Here is a 24155-nt window from a genome sequence, read left to right on the forward strand (position 1 = left end):
CTGGATTAACTCTGTGTGGCAAGACTGGGCACAGATGCTAGGAAATCTTATACTGTACATCAGGGGTGGCAAACACAAGGCCCGCAGGCCGAATCTGGCCCGCCAGGCCTTGCCATGTGGCCCGCGCGGCGGATGCATCGGATTGTCACCGATCCGTGACACCATGCGATCCGCTTCAGAGCCTCGGCCATAGGAAAGTCCCCGGCTTTGGCTTAGCTCCGGAGCGACGGCCATCTTGGTACACCCGGCGGCGGCTGTCTCGTCAGGAAGTGACGTTTCGCCGCCGTCTGCTTGCCTAGTAACCAGTGCACGGCATGACACTCTGCACCGCCTCATCTCACTGTACACAGACCCGGGACCACAACCACAGACATGAGGAGAACTGAGAGATCTGCACCTGCAGGTAGGAGAGACACCATCACCCGGGGAGCATGGCTGTTGTACAAGGCATATTGTACTGAGCGGAGGAGGGGGACACCTGTGACACCAGAGAGGAGAGGAGGGGGACCAGTGTCACTGGGGCTCCTCTCCTCTCTGGTGTCACTGGGGTCCCTCTCCTCTCTGGTGTCACTGGGGTCCCCAACCTCTCTGGGGTCCCCCTCCTTTCTGGTGTCACTGGGGTCCCCCTCCTCTCTGGTGTCACTTGGGTCCCCCTCCTCTCTGGTGTCACTGGGGTCCCTCTCCTCTCTGGTGTCACTGGGGTCCCTCTCCTCTCTGGTGTCACTGGGGTCCCTCTCCTCTCTGGTGTCACTGGGGTCCCCCTCCTCTCTGGTGTCACTGGGGTCCCTCTCCTCTCTGGTGTCACTGGGGTCCCTCTCCTCTCTGGTGTCACTTGGGTCCCCCTCCTCTCTGGTGTCACTTGGGTCCCCCTCCTCTCTGGTGTCACTGGGGTCCCTCTCCTCTCTGGTGTCACTTGGGTCCCCCTCCTCTCTGGTGTCACTTGGGTCCCCCTCCTCTCTGGTGTCACTTGGGTCCCCCTCCTCTCTGGTGTCACTTGGGTCCCCCTCCTCTCTGGTGTCACTTGGGTCCCCCTCCTCTCTGGTGTCACTGGGGTCCCTCTCCTCTCTGGTGTCACTGGGGTCCCCCTCCTCTCTGGTGTCACTGGGGTCCCCCTCCTCTCTGGTGTCACTGGGGTCCCTCTCCTCTCTGGTGTCACTGGGGTCCCTCTCCTCTCTGGTGTCACTGGGGTCCCCCTCCTCTCTGGTGTCACTGGGGTCCCCCTCCTCTCTGGTGTCACTGGGGTCCCTCTCCTCTCTGGTGTCACTGGGGTCCCTCTCCTCTTTGGTGTCACTTGGGTCCCCCTCCTCTCTGGTGTCACTGGGGTCCCTCTCCTCTCTGGTGTCACTGGGGTCCCTCTCCTCTCTGGTGTCACTGGGGTCCCCCTCCTCTCTGGTGTCACTTGGGTCCCCCTCCTCTCTGGTGTCACTGGGGTCCCTCTCCTCTCTGGTGTCACTGGGGTCCCTCTCCTCTTTGGTGTCACTTGGGTCCCCCTCCTCTCTGGTGTCACTGGGGTCCCTCTCCTCTCTGGTGTCACTGGGGTCCCTCTCCTCTCTGGTGTCACTGGGGTCCCTCTCCTCTCTGGTGTCACTTGGGTCCCCCTCCTCTCTGGTGTCACTGGGGTCCCTCTCCTCTCTGGTGTCACTGGGGTCCCTCTCCTCTCTGGTGTCACTGGGGTCCCTCTCCTCTCTGGTGTCACTGGGGTCCCTCTCCTCTCTGGTGTCACTGGGGTCCCTCTCCTCTCTGGTGTCACTGGGGTCCCTCTCCTCTCTGGTGTCACTGGGGTCCCCCTCCTCTCTGGTGTCACTGGCGTCCCTCTCCTCTCTGGTGTCACTGGGGTCCCCCTCCTCTCTGGTGTCACTGGGGTCCCTCTCCTCTCTGGTGTCACTGGGGTCCCCCTCCTCTCTGGTGTCACTTGGGTCCCCCTCCTCTCTGGTGTCACTGGGGTCCCTCTCCTCTCTGGTGTCACTGGGGTCCCTCTCCTCTCTGGTGTCACTGGGGTCCCTCTCCTCTTTGGTGTCACTGGGGTCCCTCTCCTCTCTGGTGTCACTGGGGTCCCTCTCCTCTTTGGTGTCACTGGGGTCCCTCTCCTCTCTGGTGTCACTGGGGTCCCCCTCCTCTCTGGTGTCACTGGGGTCCCTCTCCTCTCTGGTGTCACTGGGGTCCCTCTCCTCTCTGGTGTCACTTGGGTCCCCCTCCTCTCTGGTGTCACTGGGGTCCCCCTCCTCTCTGGTGTCACTGGGGTCCCCCTCCTCTCTGGTGTCACTGGGGTCAATGAGGAGGGGGTCCCCAGTGACACCAGAGAGGAGAGGAGGGGGGGAAACCAGAGAAGGGGGGGACACCAGTGACACCAGAGAAGGGGGGGACACCAGTGACACCAGAGAAGGGGGGGACACCAGTGACACCAGAGAAGGGGATGGACACCAGTGACACCAGAGAGGAGGGGGGACACCAGAGAGGAGGAGGCAGCGCACTCCTGAACCCTGCGCTCCCTACGCAGCGCAAGAAAACTGGAGTGCAGATACAACCGGCCCTTTGAGGGCAATCAAACTGCTGATGCGGCCCCCGATGAATTTGAGTTTGCCACCTCTACATTGTGACATAAAAAAAAAAAAATTGGGTTTACATCCACTTTATTAATACTATGTATTGCTACGGGTTTCCCTAGATGGTTAAAAGCTGATGCACAAGTTAGATTGTTTCCAGACATCACCGGGGCACGTTTTCGCCCTCCAGCCTGGATCCACTTTTGAGGAGACCCGAGCAGTAGATGGATCGCCCACAATCTTTTGTGTAAACGCTATTCCTGCTGGGAATCCTTGGAGACAGACACAACGTGACAGCGCTTCACGAAGGAGGAGACACAACGTGACAGCGCTTCGCGAAGGAGGAGACACAACGTGACAGCGCTTCGCGAAGGAGGAGACACAACGTGACAGCGCTTCGCGAAGGAGGAGACACAACGTGACAGCGCTTCGCGAAGGAGGAGACACAACGTGACAGCGCTTCGCGAAGGAGGAGACACAACGTGACAGCGCTTCATGAAGGAGGAGACACAACGTGACAGCGCTTCACGAAGGAGGAGACACAACGTGACAGCGCTTCACGAAGGAGGAGACACAACGTGACAGCGCTTCGCGAAGGAGGAGACACAACGTGACAGCGCTTCGCGAAGGAGGAGACACAACGTGACAGCGCTTCGCGAAGGAGGAGACACAACGTGACAGCGCTTCGCGAAGAAGGAGACACAACGTGACAGCGCTTCGCGAAGGAGGAGACACAACGTGACAGCGCTTCATGAAGGAGGAGACACAACGTGACAGCGCTTCACGAAGGAGGAGACACAACGTGACAGCGCTTCGCGAAGAAGGAGACACAACGTGACAGCGCTTCGCGAAGGAGGAGACACAACGTGACAGCGCTTCATGAAGGAGGAGACACAACGTGACAGCGCTTCACGAAGGAGGAGACACAACGTGACAGCGCTTCACGAAGGAGGAGACACAACGTGACAGCGCTTCATGAAGGAGGAGACACAACGTGACAGCGCTTCATGAAGGAGGAGACACAACGTGACAGCGCTTCATGAAGGAGGAGACACAACGTGACAGCTCTTCACGAAGGAGGAGACACAACGTGACAGCGCTTCATGAAGGAGGAGACACAACGTGACAGCGCTTCATGAAGGAGGAGACACAACGTGACAGCGCTTCATGAAGGAGGAGACCGGTGAGCCATCAAATTCTTCAATGAGCATTGGGACCAAAGAGACAAAACTGTTCATACTTGACCGAGAATTGTGGCCAACAAGAGGAGGTAAAGAAGTCACCTCTGCCGGGTTAGCCCCCCCATATAAAAAAATTTGACTTTTTTTTATGCAGTTTGTTAGATCAGGTTAGATCAATCATTGTTTGCGTTAGATCACACACAGAAGAAGCAATATTAACAGTTATTTGCTGGGGGGGCTAACCCGTCATCAGCCCCCCCTTATCAAATTTTCTGGCCAAAAATCATTCCGGCTAATAGATATTCGTTAGATCCGGTAAGATCAAGTGGTTTTAACGTTAGATCTCACATCGTTTCCGAGATATTCCACATATAAAAATAGATTTTAGGTGGTACATATGCATGGACATATGGACGGGTTGGCCCCCCTTTATGAAATTTTCTGGCCCAAAATCATTCAGGCTAATAGATATTCGTTAGATCCGGTAAGATCAAGTGGTTTTAACGTTAGATCTCACATCGTTTCCGAGATATTCCACATAGAAATAGGGAAATTAGGTGGTACAGAAGGTACATCCATCTACAACTGTCTCTGGAGGGTCTCTGGAACCGTCTTTGGATGGTTCTCTAGCGAATGCCTGTAGTCTCTCCTCACACCTCTGTTCCTGCCTCTTGGTGATCTCTCCTCAGACCAACAAGCTTAAGTCTTTAGCTAGCCCCCCTTCTTGCAAAGCAAAAGTAGTAGCTCCGCCCCCCGTATAAATCAATGGTGCAATTTTGTGATGAGACTTCAAGTCCTGTGGTCCTGTGCTGCCGCTTGATTGGCTCCCTCACCCTGCCAATAGGGACACAGAGAAGAGAGCATAGTGGGCGGGATGCCGGTGAATGAGCGCCGCTCGTCACTCAAGGAAGAGGAGACAGGGACTGACAGGCATGATCTCCCTCAGTGAGTGCCTGTGTCAGTGTCTATTCAGTCCGACGGTTGCTGGCGGGAGGTGCGGGACCATGGGTGACAGAGCAGCCCCCGCTGCACACTCCCCCCACCAAAGAACCTTTGGTCCACCAAAGGAGGAAAAGAGTCTATGACGTGTATTTCTATATGGAATATTTTTGAAACGATGTGAGATCTAACGTTAAAACCACTTGATCTTACCGGATCTAACGAATATCTATTAGCCTGAATGATTTTGGGCCAGAAAATTTCATAAGGGGGGGCCAACCCGTCCATATGTCCATGCATATGTGCCACCTAAAATCTATTTTTTTATGTGAAATATCTCGGAAACGATGTGAGATCTAACGTTAAAACCACTTGATCTTACCGGATCTAACGAATATCTATTAGCAGGAATGATTTTTGGCCCAAAAAATTGATAAGGGGGGGCCAGCCCCCCCTCATTAATCACTTAATAAGTCTCTAATTATGTGAGATCTAACGTTAAAACCACTTGATCTTACCGGATCTAACGAATATCTATTAGCCTGAATGATTTTTGGCCAGAAAATTTGATAAGGGGGGGCTGATGACGGGTTAGCCCCCCCAGCAAATAACTGTTAATATTGCTTCTTCTGTGTGTGATCTAACGCAAACAATGATTGATCTAACCTGATCTAACAAAGATCTAACAAACTGCATAAAAAAAAAGTCACATTTTTTTTATATGGGGGGGGCTAACCCGGCAGAGGTAAAGAAGTCTGTTAGGTGCAAGCATGTCCTAACTTGAAATAAAGCCAACAAATGAACTGGAAGCTGAAGGTTCTCCTGCATTATTGATAGTTTGTACAATTGATCAATTATTTCACCATTTCTCAAAGGAAATCTATCTACACCAGGTTTCTACACCAGGGTTCTCATCCAGGGTTCCTCCAGACCCAGAGGTTCCTTGAGTAATGAGCAATTTCTGCCTCTCAGATAAGTTCCCACTGACGCCATTGATCTTTTTAGCTTTCTCTAAGACCCCTTTCACACTGAAGCGTTTTTACAGCATTTTAGCGTTAAAAATAGCGCTATTAACCGCTTAACGACCGCCGCATGTATATGTACGTCCACAGAATGGCACGTACAGGCATATGGGCGTATGTACGTCCTTGCCTTTCCGCGGGTCGGGGGTCCGATCGGGACACCCCCCCCCCCCCCGGTACATGCGGCGGTCGGAAATCGTCGGGGAGCGATCCGGGATGAGGGCGCGGCTATTCGTTTCTAGCCGCCCCCTCGCGATCGCTCCCGGAACTGAAGAACAGGGAGAGCCGCGTGTAAACACGGCTTCCCCGTGCTTCACTGTGGCGGCTGCATCGATCGTGTGATCCCTTTTATAGGGAGACTCGATCGATGACGTCACTCCTACAGCCACACCCCCCTACAGTTGTAAACACACACTAGGTGAAACGTAACTCCTTCAGCGCCCCCTTGTGGTTAACTCCCAAACTGCAACTGTCATTTTCACAATAAACAATGCATTTTAAATGCATTTTTTGCTGGGGTTGATTCAGAGAGCAATTACGCCTGCGTATCCATAGATACGCAGCGTAATTGCTAAGTAGCGCCGGCGTATCTACTTTCTTTCTGTATTCAGAAAGCTCGATACACCGACTTTAGCCTAAGATACGACTGGCATAAGTCTCTTACGCCGTCGTATCTTAGGGTGCATTCTTACGGTGGCCGCTAGGTGGCGCTCCGGTAGTTTTCAGCGTAGAGTATGCAAATTGCATACTTACGCCGATTCACAAACTTACATGCGCCCTGCGTTCGTTTTTTACGTCGTTTGCGTAAGTCGGGTTCGTCGGGACGTTACTCCTGCTATTATGAGGCGCAGTCAATGTTAAGTATGGCCGTCGTTGCCGCGTCGCGATTTGAACATTTTACGTAGTCTGCGTAAGTCGTCCGTGAATGGCGCTGGACGCCATTTATGTTCACGTCGATAACAATGACGTTGTTGCGATGTCAATTACCGCAATGCACGTCAGGAAATTTTAGGGACGGCGCATGCGCAGTACGTTCGGCGCGGGAACGCGCCGAATTTAAATGATCCACGCCCCCTACGGGATCATTTGAATTACGCGCGCTTACGCCGGCCCCTTTTACGCTACGCCGCCGCAACTTTACAGGCAAGTGCTTTGTGAATCAAGCACTTGCCTGTAAAACTTGCGGCCGTGTAATGTAAATGTCATACGTTACGCCGCCGCAGTTTTGCGCGCCCCTACCTAAATCCACCCCAATGGTCCCAAAAATGTGTCAAAATTGTCCGAAGTGTCCGCCATAATGTCGCAGTCACGAAAAAAATCGCTGATCGCCGCCATTAGTAGTAAAAAAAAAAATAATAAAAATGCAATAAAACTATCCCCTATTTTGTAAACGCTATAAATTTTGCGCAAACCAATCGATAAACGCTTATTGCGATTTTTTTTACCAAAAATAGGTAGAAGAATACGTATCGGCCTAAACTGAGGAAAAAAAATTGATATATGGTTTTGGGGGATATTTATTATAGCAAAAAGTAAAAAATATTGAATTTTTTTCAAAATTGTCGCTCTATTTTTGTATATAGCGCAAAAAATAAAAAACGCAGAGGTGATCAAATACCACCAAAAGAAAGCTCTATTTGTGGGGAAAAAAGGACGTCAATTTTGTTTGGGAGCCACGTCGCACGACCGCGCAATTGTCAGTTAAAGCGACGCAGCGCCGAATCGCAAAACCTGGCCTGGGCATTTAGCTGCCTAAAGGTCCGGGGCTTAAGTGGTGAAAACGCTCATAAAACGCTCTCCATGCATCTCAATGTCATGACTAAGCACTAATCGGAGTGTGAAACGCGTAGGCTGTTTTCCCTGTGTTCTGCTTGTTTTGTAGGGCTGTCCATCCCGTCTTTCCTCATATCAATTGCTTCGTGCATTACCATCACCCTTGATTTCCTGAACCGTTGCTGATTTTTCCAACACACCCACCTGGAGCGGTTACTCCCTTCCCACAGGGCCGTCCTTAATGTTGATTGGACCCTGGGCAAAAATGTTCTTGCCCCCCCCCCCCCCCCATGCAATTTCGCTCTCCGCCTGCTCTGAGACATACAATAAATATCAGCTAGACTTAGAATCAGTTCACTGTATCAGATCAGGCAGTGATTGGAATTGGTTGCTAGAGGTTACAGAATATCATTACCACTTACTGGCTGGATGCTAGAGGTTACAGCACACATTACGGCTCACTGATTAGTTGCTAGAAGTTACAGCACATGATTTCTGCTTGTTGATTGGTTGCTAGAGATTACTGTACAGTAATACTGCTCACTGATTGGTTGCTAAGCACATCATCTCTTCACTGCAGAGGGGCCTGATATACATATGAATGCCTCCTTTATTTACATATGAATGCCACCGGCCTCAGCTATTTACATATGAATACTCCCATTATTTACATATGAATCATGGTTATTTACATGTAAACACAGGGTCTGAAGGTGAGTCATCTGTACACAAAAATAGGGCAGAGCTGGGCAGCATTAGTAGCAGCACTTCACACTGATCTATCAGGACACAGCAAGGGACTAAGACTTTAAAGCGGGGGTTCACCCTATAAACCCCAAAAAAAAATATTTTTTTTCTTCTACCATAAAATCAGGCATTGTAGCGCGAGCTACAGTATGCCTGTCCCGATTTTTTTATCCCCGTACTCACCGTGTACTCGTACATCGAAGATACCGACTCCCCTCGGGGAATGGGCGTGCCTATGGAGACGGAGGATGATTGACGGCCGGCTCTGGCGCGTCACGCTTCTCCGGAAATAGCCGAAATAGGCTTGGCTCTTCACGGCGCCTGCGCATAGCCTGTGCGCAGGCGCCGTGAAGTGCCGAGACCTACTCCGGCTGTCTTCGGGGAGAGTGACGTGCCAGGGCCGGCCGTCAATCATCCTCCCTCTCCATAGGCACGCCCATTCCCCGCGGGAGCCGAAATCTATAATGTACGATTACAAGGTGAGTACGGGGGTAAAAAAATCGGGACAGGCATACTGTAGCTCGCGCTACAATGCCTGTCTCGATGGTAAAATCGTGTCACTGAGGGTGAACCACCGCTTTAAGGGACAAGGGAGTTTAAACTGGAATAGTTGGCAAGTATGAGGCAGCTGCTTTGGGCCCCACAACAATGACAGGGCCCCTTTTGCCCCGCTTTAAAGATGACCCTGTCTACACATAAAACAATTGCAAAAACTCATAATCACCCTAAATGAAAAGGACGAATACTTTCCTGTCCCACTGCCCAATCTTTGCTTTATTAGGCCTTATCATTTACAAGTTGTTGGTTTTTTCTTTTTAATATATTTTATGCAACAGAGTTACTCATTCCTCATATGCCCCAGCAAGATGGTGTTTTCAGGATCTTCTTTACCTTGTAAAGATGAACTAAAGTGTACAAAGGCTTAAAGCGGGGGTTCACCCTAAAAAAAATTTTTTTCTTCTAGCATGCCATCAAGCATACTAGCGCGATCTACAGTACGCCTTTATTTTATTTTTTGGCGCCGTACTCACAGTTTACTGCCGTAGTGAAGTTTCAGACTCCCCGCGGGGAATGGGCGTTCCTATGCAGAGGGAAGGCAGAGGGAAGATGATTGACGGCCGGCTATGGCGCGTCACGCTTCCCAAAAATAGCCGGAGTAGGACACGGCGCTATACGGCGCCTGCGCACAGACATCGGAGCTGACTGCACAGGCGCCGTGAAGAGGCACGTCTTATTTCGGCTATTTTCGGGAAGCGTGACGCGCCATAGCTGGCCGTCAATCATCTTCCCTCTGCATAGGAACGCCCATTCCCCGCGGGGAGTCTGAAACTTCACTACGGCAGTAAACTGTGAGTACGGCGCAAAAAAAAAAAAAAAGCATACTGTAGCTCACGCTACTATGCTGAATATGATGGTAGAATCTGCGCACAGACATCGGAGCTGACTGCACAGGCGCCGTGAAGAGGCACGTCTTATTTCGGCTATTTTCGGGAAGCGTGACGCGCCATAGCTGGCCGTCAATCATCTTCCCTCTGCATAGGAACGCCCATTCCCCGCGGGGAGTCTGAAACTTCACTACGGCAGTAAACTGTGAGTACGGCGCAAAAAAAAAAAAAAAAGCATACTGTAGCTCACGCTACTATGCTGAATATGATGGTAGAATCTTGGTTTTTAGGGTGAACCACCGCTTTAACTACAGACGATGGGATTTATCAACAACCTCACTGTGTCAGGTCTTTGGTGTGAGGCCGGATTGCTGAGAGGGCGCCCCTTGTGGCTAAGTGCACCGCACCCCTGGGAATTAGACAGGGAGTGCGGGGCCCAAAGGTGCACGGGTTGCCAGTACTGCTGCTGACTAGGTAGATGCAGGCAAGGTAGCTGGAGTGTGCTGGAAGAGCGGACTCAGTAGCCGTGCAGGCAGGCCCGGATTGGCCCATCGGGAGTACCGGGAAAATTCCCGGTGGGCTGGTCAGGTTGCGGGCCGGTAATGTGTGTCAGACAGGCAGCACAGTCACATTAGAAACTGAGGTGACCATCAGTTTTTTAATTAAAAAATGGCAGAAAAAAATGTTTTTTAGTTATTTTGAGCTTGCCTTCTCTAACTAAAAAAACCCCCCATTAATTGCAGCCTCACTGTGCCACAAAACGCAGCCACTGTGCCCATCAAACACAGTCACTGTGTCATCAATTGTCGCCACTCTGCCCATCACACGCAGCCACTGTGCCACCAAACGCAGCCACTGTGCCATCACATGCAGCCACTGTGCGAACACACGCAGCCACTGTGCCATCAATTGTCACCACTGTGCCATCACATGCAGCCACTGTGCCCATCAAACGCAGCCACTGTGCCATCACACGCAGCCACTGTGCCACCATCAAATGTCGCCACTGCGCCCATCAAATGCAGCCACTGTGCCCATCATACGCAGCCACTGTGCCCATCACACGCAGCCACTGTGCCCATCACACGCAGCCACTGTGCCCATCACATGCAGCCACTGTGCCCATCACATGCAGCCACTGTGCCCATCAAACGCAGCCACTGTACCATCACATGCAGCCACTGTGCCCATCAAACACAGCCACTGTGCCATCACAGGAAGCCACTGAGCCAACACACGCAGCCACTGTGCCATCAATTGTCGCCACTGTGCCCATCACACGCAGCCACTGTGCCACCAAAGGCAGCCACTGTGCCATCACATGCAGCCACTGTGCCAACACACACAGCCACTGTGCCATCAATTGTCGCCACTGTGCCATCACATGCAGCCACTGTGCCCATGAAACACAGCCACTGTGCCAACACACGCAGCCACTGTGCCATCAATTGTCTCCACTGTGCTATCACATGCAGCCACTGTGCCAACTCACACTGCCACTGTGCCATCAATTGTCGCCACTGTGCCAACACACGCAGTCACTGTGCCATCAATTGTCGCCACTGTGCCATCACATGCAGCCACTGTGCCCATCACACGCAGCCACTGTGCCATCACACGCAGCCACTGTGCCATCACACGCAGCCACTGTGCCATCACACGCAGCCACTGTGCCACCATCAATTGTCGCCACTGCGCCCATCTAATGCAGCCACTGCGCCCATCTAATGCAGCCACTGTGCCCATCAAATGCAGCCACTGTGCCCATCACACACAGCCACTGTGCCATCACAGGCAGCCACTGAGCCAACACACGCAGCCACTGTGCCATCAATTGTCGCCACTGTGCCCATCACACGCAGCCACTGTGCCACCAAAGGCAGCCACTGTGCCATCACATGCAGCCACTGTGCCAACACACACAGCCACTGTGCCATCAATTGTCGCCACTGTGCCATCACATGCAGCCACTGTGCCCATGAAACACAGCCACTGTGCCAACACACGCAGCCACTGTGCCATCACACGCAGCCACTGTGCCAACACACGCAGCCACTGTGCCACCATCAATTGTCGCCACTGCGCCCATCTAATGCAGCCACTGCGCCCATCTAATGCAGCCACTGTGCCCATCAAATGCAGCCACTGTGCCCATCACACGCAGCCACTGTAACCATCAATTGTTGCCAGTTTGTCCCACTGTGCCCATAAATTGCCGCCAGCCAGGGCCGTCTTACTGAGCAGGCACCCCTGGGCACAGCCCGGGGGCCCCACTTCACCTGGGGCCCCAGCAGAGCTGGACATCAGAACTGGACAAATGGCACTAGCCGGGGCCCCGGGGGAGTGTCAGTTGGTGAGCTGAATGAGTAGTGTGCTGCGGATGTTCCGCAAGCGGAGGAAGGTGTTTCTGGTGCTGTGGAGAGCCTTAGTTAGCTGGAAGATTAAAGTCAAAGACTACAAGACTAAGAGAAGTCACTGACTGAGAGCCCCCAGGGACCATTCAAGTAAGTGAGCACTGTGACCAGACCCACCCCCTCCTTCTTCTCCCCCCTCCTTCTTCTCCCCCCTCCCTTCTCTCCCCCACCTCCCCCCTTTCCTTCCTTCTCCCTCGCCTTCCCTCTCTCCCCCAACTCCCCCCTTCCTTCTCCCCCTCCTTCTCCCTAGCCTTCCTTCTCTCACCCACCCCCCCTTCCTTCTCCCCCTCCTTATCCCCTCTTCCTTCTCCCCTTTCCTTCTCCCTCGCCTTCCTTCTCTCCCCCACCTCCCCCCTTCTCTCCCCCTCACCTTCCTTCTCCCCCTCATTTTCTCCCCCCTTTCTTTCACCCTCCCCTTCCTTCTCCCCCTTCCCCTCTTCCTTCTCCCTCTCCTTCCTTCTCTCCCCCACCTCCCCCCTTCCTTCTCCCCCTCCCCTTCCTTCTCCCCCTCTTCCTTCTCTCCCTACTTCTCCCCCTCCTTCTCCCCCTCCTTCCTTCTCCCCCTCCTTCTCCCCTCTTCCTTCTCCCCCTTTCTTCTCCCTCGCCTTCCTTCTCTCTCCCACCTCCCCCTTCTCTCCCCCTCACCTTCCTTCTCCCCCTCATTCTCTCCCCCCTTTCTTTCACCCTCCCCTTCCTTCTCCCCCTTCCCCCCTCCTTCTCTCCCCTCTTCCTTCTCCCTCTCCTTCCTTCTCTCCCCCCTTCCTTCTCCCCCTCCCCTTCCTTCTCCTCCTCTTCCTTCTCTCCCTCCTTCTCCCCTTCCTTCTCCCCTCTTCCTTCTCCCCCTTCCTTCTCCCTCGCCTTCCCTCTCTCCCCCACCTCCCCCCTTCCTTCTCCCCCCTCCCCTTCCTTCTCTCTTGCCTTCTTTCTCTCCCCCACCCCCCCTTCTCTCCCCCATCCTTCTCCCCCCATTCTTTCTCTCCCCTCTTCCTTCTCCCTCACCTTCCTTCTCTCCCCCTTCTTCCCCCCTTCCTCCCCCCGTTCCTTCCCTCCCCTTCCTTCTCCCTCTTCCTTCTCTCCCCTCTTCCTTCTCCCTCGCCTTTCTCTTCTCCCCCACCTTCCTCCTTCTCTCCCCCTCACCTTTCTTCTCCCCCTCATTCTCTCCCCCCTTTATTTCCCCCTCCGCTTCCTTCTCCCCCTTTCTCCCCCCTTTCTTCCCCCCCTTCCTTCTCTCCCCTCTTCCTTCTCCCTCGCCTTCCTTCTCTCCCCCACCTCCCCCCTTCCTTCTCCCTCGCCTGCCTTCTCCCCCCTCCCTTCCCCCCTTCCTTCTCCCCCTCCTTCTCCACCTTCCTTCTCCCTCGCCTTCCTTCTCTCTCCCCCTTTCTTCTCCCCCATCTTTCTCTCCCCTCTTCCTTCTCCCTCAACCTTCCTTCACTCCCCCCTTCTTTCTTCCCCCCCCCCTCCTCCTCTCTCTACTCCATCCTCCTCGCTCCTCTTTTTTCCTGCTTTCCTTCTCTCCCCCTCCTCCCCCCTTCCTTCTACCTCCCTCTTTCTTCTTCCTCCCCCCATTCTTCTCCCCCCTCCTTCTCCCCCTTCCTTCTCCCCCCTCCTTCTCCCCCTTCCTTCTCCCCCCTTCCAGACATGCTGAATCTGGTGGCAAGGGGTGGGTGGCAATTGACACGCTGAATTTGTTGACAGGTGACGGTGGTGAGTGACACACTGAATTTGGTGGCAAGTGGGAATATTTATTATAGCAAAAAAATTTAAAATATAGAGGCCCATATTCTCAGTGAAGTTACGATGAGTAAGTCAGATACTCCATCGTATCTCCCTTTTTTGGCCCGTGTATCTATGCTCCTGATTCTTAGAATCATTTTCGCATAGATACACTTAAGATCCGCCATCTGTAAGTCACTTACACTGGCGGATCTTAAATGCAATGACGCCGGCCGCCGCTAGATGGCATTTACATGAAGGAGTCATTTGCATATGTAAATGATCCTTCTACGCCGATTCCCGAACGAGTTCGCGTCGCGTAACCGTCGCTAACGTCGTTTGCGTAAGCGGAAACTTACTCCTGCTATATGAGGGGTAAGTTTCCGCAAGTCTCGCGTAGGCCATGTTACGGATGGCGTCGGGTCCCCGTCGTGTTTTTTCGTCGGGTACGTCGTTTACAGAAGTCGTTCTTGAATACGACTTTACGTCAATGACGCACACGTCGGCGTCATTGACGTTTTCCGCCGAGAACTGGAGCATGCGCACTGGGCTTTTTGCAGCCCGGCGCATGCCCAGTTCTTTCGCATCGGGGGCGCGCATCATTTGAATAGAAGACGCCCCCTTGGAGATCCGCCAGGCTACGCCGGGACACTTACACTCCGCTGTCCCAACTTATGGAGCGAGTGTTTGGGAAATACAACACTTGCTCCTGTAAGTTGGGACAGCGGAGTGTAAGTGCCTTAAGCGCAGCAGGCGGATATTTTTAGAGAATATGGCCCAGAATTTTTTTCAAAATTGTCGCTCTTTTTTTGTTTATAGCGCAGAACCGCAGAGGTGATCAAATACCACCATAAGAAAGCTCTATTTGTGGGAAAAAAAGGACGCCAATTTTGTTCGGGAGCCAAAACCACCAGACTGACCCAGGGGCGTCAATAGACGTCCAGTCAGGATAACAGAACCACTTCCCGGAAATCAATTGTCTATTGACCGGGCGGGAAGTGACAATTGATCAGAAGCTCTAAAGCAGGGCCGGGACAAGTTCACCTAGAGCCCAGGGCGAACATGCCAAATTGTGCCCCCCCCCCCCGTACGAGCCTTTTTTGTCAACAGAACCCCCCCCCCCCCAAAAAAAAATCTAGCACTAATTTCATTTGTATGCTTACCTCTTAACTATAAATTCCCTCTATTCTCAGTACAAATCCACCCCTGCTGAAATCCCCTTCCCATCGCGAATCTTTGCCCCCCCCCCCCCCCTCCCCAACTCCTCCAGCTCAAATCCTCTCACATGCCCCCAGCACAAATCCAACCCCCCCCCCCACAAAAAAACATTCCCCCCTCCTAATATAAATCCTCTACCCCTCTCCCACCACTTCAAATCTCCATCCTAGCACAAATCCCCTCAATCATCCCTGCTAGAACTACCCCCCCAAAAGAAAAAAATCCCCTCCTAGCACAAATCCCCTTCTCCCCTACCATATTACCTTTTCTAGCATAAACCCCCCCAAAATTCCCCCTCCTCCGTGCCCCCTTCCAACACAAATCCCCTCAAATCAACACTCCTAGCACACCTCCCCAAATGTCCCCTCCTAGAAGAATTCGTATCCCCTCCTGCCCCCCAAATCCATCTCCCAACACAAATCCCCCCCCTCAACCTCCTTGTGGTGCCACCCTACTTCACATGATACCACAGTGCCCAGGGTAGCCGCCCCCTCCTGCCCTCCCCTTGTCCCGGTCCTGCTCTAAAGGGGAATAAATGTACACTTCTAAGGCCCCGTACACACCATAGAATCCATCCGCTGAAAAATCCCAGCGAATGGGTTTCAGCGGATAGATCCTATGGTGTGTACACTCCAGCGGATCTGTTTCCGCGGATATATCTCCTCTGGGATGGATTCCAGCAGATCGAATATTCGCTGACATGCAGAACATATCCATCTGCTGGAGTCCATGCCAACGGATGGATCCGCTGGTCTGTACAGACTCACCGGATCCATCCGTCCGAAGGGATCCCCCGCATGCGTCGTAATGATTCGACGCATGCGTGGAATTCCTTATATGACAGCGTCGCGCACGTCGTCGCGTCATAATCGCGGCGACGGCGCGACACGTCATCGCCAGAGGATTTCGGCGCGGATTTCGATTCGATGGTGAGTACACTCCATCGCATGGAAATCTACGCAAATCCTCGAGAGGATTTATCCGCGGAAACGGTCCGCTGGACCGTATACGCGGATAAATCCTCTCGTGTGTATGGGGCCTAAGCAAAAACTCTCCTCATTGTACAGATGGGGATCAGTAACTAATGTCACTGTGAAGTCTCCTCCGGTACGTCTGAAGTCATCTCTACGGAAATGTCACAGGAAATAAAAGGTCAGTGTCAACCACAACTTCTGCAATCCCTCAAGTGACACTGAACTCTGGTTTAAAAAAAATATAAAAAACAAATATATGTATACCGTGGGCCAGATTCAGAAAGAGATACAACGGCGTACCTCTCATTGCGCTAGGGTCGTATTTATGCGCCTGATTCATAGAATCAGTTACGCATAGATATCCCTAAGATCCAACCGGTGTAAGTGTCTTACACCGTCGGATCTTAGGCTGCATATTTACGCCTTGGCGCTAGGTGGCGCTTCCGTATTTTTTACGCGAGGAATATGCAAATTAGGATTTACACCGATTCAGAAACGAACGACCGCCCGGCGCTTTTTTTTTACGTCGTTTGCATTCGGCTTTTTCCGTCGTAATATGAGGGGTATGTGGGGCGTATCCTATGTTAAGTATGGACGTCGTTCTCGCGTCGAATTTTGAAAATTTTACGTTGTTTGCGTAAGTCGTTCGCAAATACGGCTGGACGTAATTACGTAATTTACGTTCACATCGAAACCAATGACGTCCTTGCCACGTCATTTAGAGCAATGCACGCTGGGATATTTTAAGGACGGCGCATGCGCCGTTAAAAAAAAACGTAAAAAACGCGGGGTCAACACAAATTTAAATACTACATGCCCCCAACATCCCCATTTGAATTACGCGGCCTTACGCCGCAACACATACGTTACGCCGCCGTAAATATGGGCGCAAGTTCTTTCTGAATACAGAACTAAGGGCCAGATTCACAGAAAAAGTACGCCGGAGTATCTGCTGATACTCCGGCGTACTTTCAAATTTGCCGCGTCGTATCTTTATTTGTAATTCACAAACCAAGATACGACGGCTTTTGGCTAAGATCCGACAGGCGTACGGCTTCGTACGTCTTCGGATCGTAGGTGTAATTCTCCGGCGGCCGCTGGGTGGAGTTTGCGTCGTTTTCCAGCGTCGGGTATGCAAATTAGCTGATTACGGCGATCCACGAAGATACGTGCGTTCGTCGCAATCTCTTACGTCGTCGCTAGTCGGTTTTTCCCGTCGCAAACATAAGCCTGCTTTTTCATGGCTTACATTTAGAACAGCCATGTTAAAGTATGGCCGTCGTTCCCGCGTCGAATTTTAATCATTTTTTTTTTTGCGTAAGACGTCCGGGAATACGAAACGACGTAACGCACGTCGCCGTTCAAAAAATACGTCGGGGCGCTGTAATTTCATGCAAAGCACGTCGGTAAATTTTCACACGGAGCATGCTCAGAACTTTCGGTGCGGGAACGCGCTTAATTTAAATGGTACACGCCCCATTTGAATTAGGCGGGCTTGCGCAGGGCGGCTTTACGTTACACCGCCGTAAGTTTACACGCAAGTGCTTGGTGAATCAGGCACTTGCGCTGAAAACTTGCGGCGGTGTAACGTAAAGACGATACGTTACGCCGCCGCAGATATCTGTGAATCTGGCCCTAAGCGCCCAAAGTTACAGCGGCGCAACGTATCGGAGACCATCGCCAAGCAGTTTGGTGAGAGGGTGACAACAGTTGGTGCGATTATTCGCAAATGGAAGAAACAATTTTCAAGTCTTGCCACAGATTCTCAATGTGATTTAGGTCTGGACTGTGACTGGGCCATTCTAACACATGAATAAGCTTTGATATAAACCATTCCATTGTAGCTCTGGCTGTATGTTAAGGTCGTTTGCAGACTCTGATGCCCCGTACACACGGTCGGGATTTTCGACGGGAAAAAGTCAGTCGGGAATCCCGACGGTAAAATAGAGAACTAGTTCTCTTTCTTTTGCTGGCAGTTTTTGGCAGTTTTCCCGTCGGAAAAAGTCAGATGGAGCATACACACTGTTGGGATACCCGGCCAAAAGCTCTCATCTGACTTTTTCAGACGAAAAAAACGGCCGTGTGTACGGGGCATAACAGGTTTTCTTCTAAGATTGTCCAATCTTCTAAGATTTGGCTCAATCCATCTTCCCCACAACATGATGCTGCCACCACCATGTTTCACGGTGGGGGATGGTGTTTTGAGGGTGAAGTGCAGTGTTAGTTTTCCACTACACATAGCATTTTACTTTTAGGCCAAAAAGTTAAATTTTGGTCTCTTCTGACCAGAGCACCTTCTTCCACATGTTTGCTGTGTCCCCTCCCCCACATGGCTTCTCGCAAACTGCAAAATGTCTTTCTTTCAACCATGTCTTTCTATTGGCCACATTTCAAAAGGGCAGATTTGTGGAGAGACCACTAATAGTTGTCCTGTGGACAGATTCTCCCCCCTGAGCTGAGGATCTCTGCAGCTCCTCCAGAGTTACCATGAGCCTCTTGGCTGCTTCTCTGATGAATGCTCTCCTTGCCTGGCCGGTCAGTTTAGGTGGATGGCCATGTCTTGGTAGGTTTGCAGTTGTGCCATACTCTTTCCATTTTCGGATGATGGATTGAACAGAAGCTCCGTGAGATCTTCAAAGCTTGGGATAGTTTTTTATAACCTAACCCTGCTTTATACTTTTCCACAGCTTTATCCCTGACCTGTCTGGTGTGTTCCTTGGCCTTCATGACGCTGTTTGTCCGCTAAGGTTCTCTAACAAACTTCTGAGGGCTTCACAGAACAGCTGTATTTAAACTGAGATTAAATTACACACAGGTGGACTCTATTTACTAATTAGGTGACTTCTGAAGGAAATTGGTTCACTAGATTTTAGTTATGGGGTGTCAGAGTATAGGGGGCTGAATACAAATCCACCCCCCCGCACTTTTCCGATATAATTTATTTGTAAAAAAAAATTAAAACCATTTATCATTTTCCTTCCACTTCACAATTATGTGCCACTTTGTGTTGGTCTATCACATAAAATCCCAATAATATACATTTACGTTTTTGGTTGTAACGCGACAAAATGTGGAAAATTTCAAGGGGGTATGAATACTAGACATGTGCATTGACAAATAAAAACGTTTTTTTCGTTTATGTTATTTTCGTTTTTTTTTATTTTTTGTTAAATTCGAAAATTCAGAATTCGTAAATTCGAAAATTTGGAATTTTCGAAAAAGCAAAAAACGAAAAAAACTGAAAAAACTAAATTTCTGAAAAAAGGGTATGAAACAAAAATGAAAAAAAAAAAATCGGAAATTCTTAAAAATTCGGAAATTTCCCATTTTCGAATTTTCGATTTTCGAACTTTAGATTATTGAATGTTACAATTTTCGATTTTTTAATTTTCGAATTTTTTATTTTTCGAATTTTTCATTTTCGAAAATTCGAAAGTGAAAAATTCGTAAATTCGAAAAATAAAAAATTCGACTATTCGAAATTTCGAAAATGAAAAATTCGAAAATTCGACATTTCGAAAAATTCGACATTTCGAAAAATTGAAAATTTAAAAATTCGAAAGTTAAAAATTTGAAAATTTAAAAATTCGAAATTTGAAAATTCGAAAAAAAAAAATGAAAAATTCGGAATTTCTAAAATTCTAAAATTTGAAAATTAAAAAAAAAATCGGAAATACGAAAATTCAGAAATGAAAAATTTTGGAAATACGAAAATTCGGAAATTAAAAATTTGTTAATACGAAAATTCGGAAAAAAAGAATATCCGAATATTCGTTAAAAAATGAATTAGAAACAAAACGAATTGCACATGTCTAATGAATACTTTTTCAAGGCACTGTATATATATATATATGACCAGTCTATCATTTTAATGGTAGTTTTTTTTAACAGTGAGAGACAGAATAGCAACAAAAATATCCCCAAAAAATAATTTCAAAAAAGTTATAAATTGATTTGCATTTTAATGAGTGAAATAAGTATTTGATCCCCCCTATCAATCAGCAAGATTTCTGGCTCCCAGGTGTCTTCTATACAAGTAACAAGCTGAGATTAGGAGCACTCTCTTTGAGGCTGGGTTCACACTACTACACTACTTTCATCCTACTTTGCTCTGTGTTCAATGTTTCCCTATGAGAGCGTCTTGTAGCGTCCTACACAAGTCGGTCCGACTTTGAAAATGCTCCCTGTACTACTTTTGGTCCTACATTGATCCTACTTCAGGCCCATTGAATATCATTGAAGTCGGACCAAAGTAGTATCCTGTTCATGAAAGTAGGATGGATGTAGGACCAATGTAGGATAAATGTAGGACCGATGTAGCAGAGCAAAGTAGGATGAAAGTAGTGTAGTAGTGTGAACCCAGCCTTCGAGAGTGCTCCTAATCTCAGCTTGTTACCTGTATAAAAGACACCTGTCAACAGAAGCAGTCAATCAGATTCCAATCTCTCCACCATGTGCCAAGACCAAAGATCTGTCCGAGGATGTCGGGGACAAGATTGTAGACCTACACAAGGCTGGAATGGGCTACAAGACCATCGCCAAGCAGTTTGGTGAGAGGGTGACAACAGTTGGTGGGATTATTCGCAAATGGAAGAAACAAAACAACAGTCACTCTCCCTCGGTCTGGAGCTCCATGGAAGATTTCAGCTCATGGAGGTCCAATGATCATGAGAACGGTGAGGAATCCGCCCAGAACAACTACACGGGAGGATCTTGTCAATGATCTCAGCTGGGAATCAGGGCCGCCATCAGGAATTTTGGGGCCCCTTACACAGCTTCAGGCATGGGCCCCCTGGAGCAGAGAACCGGGGGGAAGAAATAAATAAATAAAGAAAAATACTTGTATAAAAAAAGGTGGGTAGCCATCCAGGGCCCTGGGGACCCTTGGGCCCTTTAATAAAAAGAAAAAAGAAACCTCCGGGCCCTTTAATAAAAAAAAAAATTAAAAAAATATATATAAATTTTTTAAAAAATAAACATTTATAAAAAATACATAAAAAAAGGGGGGTTGCCATCGGGGCCCTGGGGACCTCTGGGCCTTTTAATAAAAATGTTTTTTATAAAAATATATAAACAAAAATAAAAAAATAAACATTTATAAAAAATAAATAAAAAAAGAGGGGGTTGCCACACGGGGCCCTGGGGACCTCTGAGCCCTTTAATAAAAAAATAAATATATATATATATGTTTTTTTTTATTTTTATAAAAAACGGGGGGTTGCCATCCGGGGGCCTTGGGGACCTCTGGGCCCTTTAATAATAATAATAATAATAAATATATATATATATATATATATATATATATATATATATATATATATATATATATATATAAAAATAAAAGGGGGGGTTGCCATCCGGGGCCCTGGGGACCTCCGGGCCCCTGGGGTTCTCCAGACCCCTAAAATGTATATATATATATATTTTTTTTTAATTCTTTTTTAAAGGATGTTGACCTCCGGGCCCCTTACAGGTGTACTGCCTGTACCCCCCTGATGGCGGCCCTGGCTGGGACCATCGTCACCAAGAAAACAATTGGTAACACACTACACCGGGAAGGACTGAAATTCTGCAGCGCCCACAAGGTCCCCCTACTTAAGAAATCACATGTACAGGACAGTCTGAAGATTGCTAATGACGATCTGAATGATTCAGAGGAGCACTTGGGAAAAGTGTTGTGGTCAGATGAGACCAAAATCCAGCTCTTTGGCATCAACTCAACTCGCCGTGTTTGGAGGAGGAGGAATGCTGACTATGACCCCAGGAACACCATCCCCCCACCGTCATACATGGAGAACACCATCCCCCACCGTCATACATGGAGAACATCCCCCACCATCATCCATGGAGAACACCATCCCCCACCGTCATCCATGGAGAACACCATCCCCCACCATCATACATGGAGAACACCATCCCCCACCGTCATACATAGAGAACACCATCCCCCCATCGTCATACATGGAGCACACCATCCCCCACCATCATACATGGAGTACACCATCCCCCACCGTCATACATGGAGAACACCATCCCCCACCATCATACATGGAGAACACCATCCCCCACCATCATACATGGAGAACACCATCCCCCACCGTCATACATGGAGAACACCATCCCCCACCATCATCCATGGAGAACACCATCCCCCACCGTCATCCATGGAGAACACCATCCCCCACCGTCATACATGGAGAACACCATCCCCCACCGTCATACATGGAGAACACCATCCCCCACCGTCATACATGAAGGGGGAAACATTATGCTTTGGGGGTGTTTCTCTGCTAAGAGGACAGGACAACTTCACTGCATCAAAGGGACGATGTACCGTCAAATCTTGGGTGAGAACCTCCTTCCCTCAGCCAGGGCAATGAAAATGGGTCATGGATGGGTATTCCAGCATGACAATGACCCAAAACACACGGCCAAGGCAACAAAGGAGTGGCTCAAGAAGAAGCACATTAAGATCCTGGAGTGGCCTGGCCAGTCTCCAGATCTTAATCCCATAGAAAATATGTGGAGGGAGCTGAAGGTTCAAGTCACCAAATATCAGCCTCAAAACCTTAATGATTTGGAGAGGATCTGCAAAGAGGACAAAATCCGTCCTGAGATGTGAGCAAACCTGGAGGCCAACTCCAAGAAACGTCTGACCTCTGTGATTGCCAACAAGGGTTCTGCCACCAAGTCATGTTTTGCGAAGGATTTTTTTTCACTCATGACACCTGGTGTTCCTGGTGTATTTTGACCGTCTGCAATAAAAGGCACTTCTGGAAACTTTGGATATGCAGCCATTTCTTATTTTTTCACCTGTAACAACAAGCATAACCTACAGTGCAAAGCAAGGCATTATTTCTTGGTGAATTCTGATTGGTCACTTTTGGTTGTTGAAATTTGCATTTGCTTGACGTTACCCCCCCCCCCCCCCCCCAGTAGGGTCACCACCTGTCCCGGATTCGCCTGGACAGTCCTGGTTTTGAATCCTGGGTTTCACATTATTCAGACCAGGCTGTGGCTCCCAAGGTAACCAAGATAGTCGCACACAAATCGGTTGCCATCCAGGAGCTGCTGCGGCGGCTGTCTGGGGGCAGGTTCAGCATCACTGTAAGGCAGGACAATGATGTCAGCAAAAACAATTTGGCTACACCCACTGTTCGCCGCGGCATGCTATGCGCATCCCAAAGGTGTCCCAGGCCACTAAAGGTTGAGGTTTGGCTTGAAGAGAAGGTGGCAACCCAACCCAAACCCCCTGGTCTTCCACTAACTGCATACCTCCCAACCGTCCCGGATTTTGCGGGAAAGTCCAGCCTGTCGCGGTAAATCCCGAGGTCCCGCGAGTACTGCTATTTTCCCTCATTTTGGCCCCCCCCGCGATTACCGCGATTCGCGATAAATCCCGCTGTAAAGCCCGCGGTCCCGCGATTCGCGGTAAAACCGGCGATTGGAGAAACCCACCCCCGCTCAACAACTCCGATCCGCCCCCCCGCTCAACAACTTTAATCTGCGGACCCCCCCCCCTGCTCAACAACTCCGATCCCCCCCCCCCTCTCAACAACTTTGATCCGCGGCCACCCCCCAACGACTTCGTTTGGGGGGTATGGCCATTTGTCCCTCATTCTGAAGTTGAAAAGTTGGGAGGTATGCTAACTGTAATAGCAGGCATTGCCGTCCGGGTTTAGAGGTCTCTGGAGCACCAGAGTCATCATTTCAGAAACTAGCTGCAGACACCCCTGGCGCCTGCTGTTTGGCGGCACATTAATATAGTTAGCGCGGAGACAGGCCACCTTTAAATCAGCCCGTTTGTTTCTCCCAGTGCACATTACAGGCCGCCCCTAACACAGACAGATCCGTCTCCGATAGGAACAGTGGAGTCGGGGCGTAAACCTCCGTCCTCGTATGGGAGGAGCGGAGCCTCCGTGATGTTTGCTTACACATAGTAACAAGAAAGGACTAAATAAAGATCCTTCCAGAGACGGAATGTTTTTTTCGGATAATAGAAATTCTTGGCGTAATCCAAAAATAAATCTCATTCTGTAGAATTAAACAAGAATAACCCTCTAAAAGTCTGGGGAAAAGAGGAGGAAGGAGGGTCACTACATCAAAGTGTCCGGCGTTCAGGGTGACCTTGGTGGACGTTGCAATGCATGGTACCACGTGCGCATTAATGTACCGCAATGACACTCTTAAAACCCAACTCCGGGGCCAATAAAAAAATGGTCCCTGGCTGTTCCTGCACCGCAAGG

This window comes from Rana temporaria, chromosome 2 (genome assembly GCF_905171775.1).
Source record: "Rana temporaria chromosome 2, aRanTem1.1, whole genome shotgun sequence".
NCBI lineage: Eukaryota > Metazoa > Chordata > Amphibia > Anura > Ranidae > Rana > Rana temporaria.